Source organism: Anolis carolinensis, chromosome 2 (assembly GCF_035594765.1).
Source record: "Anolis carolinensis isolate JA03-04 chromosome 2, rAnoCar3.1.pri, whole genome shotgun sequence".
Taxonomy (NCBI): domain Eukaryota; kingdom Metazoa; phylum Chordata; class Lepidosauria; order Squamata; family Dactyloidae; genus Anolis; species Anolis carolinensis.
Window position 1 is genome coordinate 282,930,883 of NC_085842.1, and position 5,664 is coordinate 282,936,546.

The 5,664-nt window shown below is 37.2% G+C and overlaps 1 long non-coding RNA gene across 1 annotated transcript; it reads left to right on the forward strand.

Moving 5' to 3' along the window:
* The first annotated feature begins 549 nt into the window (after positions 1 to 549).
* Positions 550 to 1,290, forward strand: LOC134295871 (uncharacterized). Its single transcript, XR_010002448.1, has 2 exons — positions 550 to 953; positions 1,167 to 1,290. It is a non-coding gene; the product is annotated as an uncharacterized LOC134295871 (long non-coding RNA).
* The last annotated feature ends 4,374 nt before the right edge of the window (positions 1,291 to 5,664 follow it).

Here is a 5,664-nt window from a genome sequence, read left to right on the forward strand (position 1 = left end):
TAGCAACCTCATGTGATAGAACCCAAATCCAGCTTTTAATTGGACACATCTGAGTCTTGAATTGTGGTGGTTCCACCATTGTTTTCTAATTTTCTAAGCTCCAATTCCCACCTTGCTCAGATAATTTCATTTTTGTGTCCATTCATTTACTTGTAGTGCAACTGATATATTTTGAGTTCGTATGTCTCACTTGCTCCCCCTTTATTCTTCATGATTCTTATGTCTTTTTTCTGTGCCTCATTTCCTTTCCCTCACATTCAAGAAATTGGACTTACTACTGATCACACAGCAACGATGGCAAGAGGAATATCAGTAGCCCTACTTATAGCCATACTTGGGATATCCATAGCCATATAGCAACAGCCAGGATGATGACATTCCGGGAGTTGCCATAAGACCATCTTTTATTGTAGAAATGCCAATGGCTCTCACACCTATGGTCCAATACCCATTATGGTCAATCATTCTGAGGATGGTAACAAGATCACCTTATAGAATATTGCTTCTAAAACTATCTGATGTGGAAGTCCAACATTGTGCCAGGGACCAGTGCCATTTTTCTATTTGGATACAATTGTTTCAAAAAATCTCCCCAAGGACCAGTTGGTTATGGCTGATGTAGCAACATAAACTGTGGAACATCACTTTGAGTAGCACTGTCATAAAAGAAACTATGGCAACCACCACTAGGGGATTGTATCTCTCTTGCTTTCTTGCAGAATTCCATAGAAATGATCAGTGTAATTGGCAGCAGAAAGGGGGAAAGGATGATGTTCAGCAATCAGTAAAGAGAGTAACAGAGAAATAGGAGCTACAACAGCAGAAAAGGAGGAAGGAACAGTCTATTGTCTGAGTAAAAATGTAAAATGTAAATTATCATCATCTTCACTATACTCATCATCTCCTGTGGTTATCAGAAATATGAGAGAAGCCAAAAATGAAAGATGGCAGAGGTGGTTGAGTTTTTTTCTTATTTCCTTATCAATTCTGAATGGCAGCATCAGATTTGAGGGGGGGGGGACTCAACAAGTGCTGTGGAGCCACATACAGATTATGGGTTGTGTATCCCTGCTGTAGATAGTTACAGACATTTATAAATAATTGCAACTATGTTTGTTTGTTTGCTGCTGGGAAAATTTGAAGTTTCTCTTTTGCCCCATGTACAGGCAGGCAGAGCAGATGTGATGTCCTCTTTCATCATACATTTTCTCTTGATTCCATTCTGCCTCACTGACATTTTAATGGCAAGTGCTTGCTTTCATTTTACAAAATTATAGCATGAGTTCTAAATGCTTGCAGTTTGTCCTTTGTTGCCACATCTCACCCTGTTTCACTTCTCTTCTAAGTGAATGTCTGCAGCTATCTTGTGTGTGTGTGTGTTAATGCACATACACACAAACAAACAGTTTGAAAATGCACTAATGGTGCAGGTTCAATTTAGTTCAAGCAAGAAATGGGTGGTTCAGGCTTGGCCCATGTGTTATCTACAGCAAAATGCAGCTTCTCTGTTCTCATGTAACAATAGCATTAGGGTTAAATGGGGGCTATAAATCCTTGTCTAACTTAGAAACTTTGAACTCTGTTTCATGCAAAAATAATTCAGCTGTGACAAGAGAAAACATATCTGGACCATCTGTCAAATCAAAACTTTTCCTTATTAAGACTGCAGCTCACAATTATGTTTGTCTCTTTCTTCAGATTAATTCAATTTCAGCATTGACTTTGAAAAAGGAAGAGAAAAGAATATGCTTGTTTTAATTTTTAAACAGTTGTACTACTCCCAAAAGGTCACAATTCTTTCCCAACTTGTCCTTATTAAAATTGCATGGGATGCAATTAAAATGTTGCTGCCAATGGATGATAATAAAAGATAATAATGAGCTAAATTAGTCCTTGGTGTAATTAAATTAACCTAAGTGGAATTACAGCAGGGATAAATTTGGACCCAGACTTATGATATTATAGTGACATCACAAGCAAGCCTGAGGTTTGAGAGGACCAGCAGTGTGTCTTTCCAACATCTTACCCTTCTGGTCATCTATATTCAATTAGTTATGCACACACGTGCTAAATGGCAACACAGCTTCTCTTACTTCCTTCAGTATCTTCACATATTTGTCTTCTAATTTCTATTGTAAATCAAATTGATAGTTGTCTGGGATAATAAAGATATGAACTTTACTGTTTTAGAGGGCAATACTCATCTCTGTGATCTTCAATGATGGCCCTTCTGGGAAAAGCACAGTTCTGATTTAATCATTGTACAAATAGAGGGTTTATAAAATTTATTTCATAGATACAAAAATGTGAAAAATGTAATGTTCCTAATTTATAAAAATCATTGCTCCTTCAAAAAAATTCTACTAAGCTCTGAGATACTTGTGAGTGTACATGTGTATGTCTGTATCCTTCTAAAATACGGCCAAAAGTCAAGAAGGAATTTCAATATTCAATAATTCCTTAATCTTTTTTGTCTACAATACCATAGTATCATACGCAGACCTTTTGAGACATTTGGCCCATATTAAGTCCCTTTGCGATATTTGGCTAACCCTGTGTCATTTCTGACTTAAACAGTGTGCAGCTGAAGCATACACGCCTTCTCACCATAAAACATGTACATCTTGTGACATCTTGTGAACTGGAAGGAGACACCAAGCAAACAGTCTACAGAACACTAACTGTATTTTCCACACAATAAATTTTGTCACTCCACAGTACCATAGAGTTTTATTGATGGAAGGAACATTGGAGGCCAACTAGTCCATCTTTTACTAAATTCCAGAATTTTTGGCTATACTCTAACCTTTTTAAAGTCCAGTTCTTTGAAACCTGAAGTAGTCATCAGGATACTTCCTAGGTTGTTTTTTTGTTTTTGTTTTAAGGATTGTTTTTTAAACATTTTCAGAAACAAGCACATGCTCACAAAACCCCAAAGGCAGAAAACACCTTACCCAACATATTTACTCACTCCTTTCATCCATAATTTTACAAAATATATACATAAAATTCATATTAGTGCTCAGAAATGGCATATGTTTGGGCTCTCAGATGCCACTATCTAGTTAATGCTGGATCTGTTCCATGCTGATGAAATGCAAAGGTGCATTTTTTCAGGCTGAATCAAATTATATACACACCTTTTTAACATGTGGTTGTTAGCTCTTACCCTGATCCCTCCCACACTTTGGCTAGATGTTGTTTAACCCCCCCCCCTTTTAAACCCAGTTACTTCTGCTATTTACAGCATGTGTTGAAGGGCCCAGAACCAAATGCAAGGATTATTCCACTATTAACAGAATGCATCCTTAACACATCATGAAACTTGTGTGCTGCTCCTGCCACTACAACATGAAAAATTGATCCATACCATTCATCATTCAAGTATGGTTTTTGTGCTTTTTCAGCAAGGGAAATATGCTGAGAAAAATGCAGCGGGGAAGCTGAAATTATCTGTAAGTAGCCACAGAATCATGAGATCTTAATTCAAATATTGCCATCAGGTGCTACCTGTCAGTTCTGACAAAATACTAGAGTAGTAACAGATTCGTAAGCAAAACTGACAAATCCAAATTAGATGGAAGGTCTGAAATTTAAAGCACAAATGAATACATGCTTTCATTTCAAGCAAAGGGATACACATGATATGGAAAATAGTGATGATCATATATAATATAGAAGGCTATTAGCATACCAGAAAAAATAACAATCCTATAACTTCTTGGATAATTGTATAAGGAGGAGCATGATGTGTTGTTGCTGTCTCTTACTGAAGACACAAGTTGCTTTTAAAACAAAGCTGTAACTTGTTTCTTCAACCGTAGAAACTCCAGCAGTAGAAACAACAGCTGCCAGATCAAGGATCAGTTCTCCCAATGATGTTGTTGTTGGTGTTGCTTCAAGCTATTTCAGACCTATGGCAACTCTAAGGCAAATCTATCATGGATTTTCTTGGCAAGATTTGTTCAGAAGGGGTTTGTATAGGATATTATTTACATGGATTACAGAGCAAATTTAAAATAGGGCCTTAAAAACTTAATATTTCACATGAATTTCTTTCAAAATAGATTCATACATGTCCATCGCAGCAGTAGGGTAGAAGAATTAAGTTGTAAAATGGAACTTGGACCATAAAGTCCCAAGAATGGACACAGAGAAGTAGAGATGGAAGATTTCATTTCTCCAAGTCTTATGATGTAAAGAACAATGAAGCAGTTTTTCATCTGGGAGCTGGATGAGCTCCTTCTGTTAGCTCTAGCTCCCCATGCGAGGACATGAGAGAAGCCTCCCACAGGATGGTAAAACACCAAACATCCGGGCGTTGTCCTTGCAGACAGCCAATTCTCTCACACCAGAAGTGACTTGCTGTTTCTCAAGTCACTCCTGACATGAAAAAAAAATCCCAAAGATTCAAAATCGTCAGGATTTTTGCAGTGCAGGGAAAATGCAGGGTTTTTATAAACTTTCTGCTTAAACTTCTCCAAGAATTCAAGCAGATCCATTTGTGAAATTGACAAATTTTTATTTGATCCATACTGAGAAATCAAATTAACACTTACCTTTCTTCACATGTTCTTTGTATATCTCTGCCAGCTGGTCAGCAGTTACAACTGGGATGGGGGAAATTATTGCTGCGCTCTAGCACAGAAACACCTTTTCACCCAGAACCACACCAGAGTCCAGTAGTACTATCTAAATATGTTTATTAAAGAAAACAGGTAAAAAAGGAAAAAGGGCATTCCCAAAAGGGTCAATAGAACCATAGAATCATAGAATATTATGTAGAATAGAAAATAAAAAATAGCAGTAATCCAAAAATGACAAAATACAAAATTCACAGCAGTACTTCAAACATAATTCCATAAACAAGAAAACCGGAACTTTTTTCAAGGCAAACCTTCCAAGGAACAAAGGCATGAACCAGAACAAGAAATTTGAATCATGAACGTGAGAACAGAGACAGGAAAGCCATTCTTTATGGCAATGTTGTCTCCTTTGAGAAGCTGGAAGCCCAAACCACCTAATTTAAGCCCCTCCAGGTACCCATGAGGTCATGGCAAACACCCTGGGCCTTCAAGGTCTTATCAAGGATTCTCTGAGAATATCTTGTTTGTCTATTTTCATTCCTTGCCTTCTCAGGCCTAATCTAGTTTCCCGAGAAAACTACTCATTGGCCCAAGGCTATTTCACAAAGAAACCTGAACTTTCACTTTCTGTTGCCTGGAAATGAGCACAGTAATCCAAAACATGGGCTTCATCTGCCTGCAATTCTCTCTGATCACTACCAGAACTCCTCACTTTGAAATACCTCATCCTCTGAAACATCAGAAAAATCCTCTGCCGCTTGCTGAGCTACAACAATTATAATCATAACATGTTGTCTTCCTGCAGAAGTTTTGTACTATTCAAGAAAGTGAATAAGCAAAAACATTTTGACATTGTCTTCTATGATATACATGATGGTAGTGAGAATCATATTATCACCTCGTGTCATCAGGTGACAAATCTAGTAAGCCTAACCAGTAAACAGTACCTTTCTCACTAGTGAAGAAGTTCAGGATTGTAGGCCAATGGCATTCAAAGAGCTACATGTTATTTACTATTTTAAATAAAAGGGTTTTTTTGAATTTTACTTGTTTGCATTTATTTTTTAGCTTACCCATT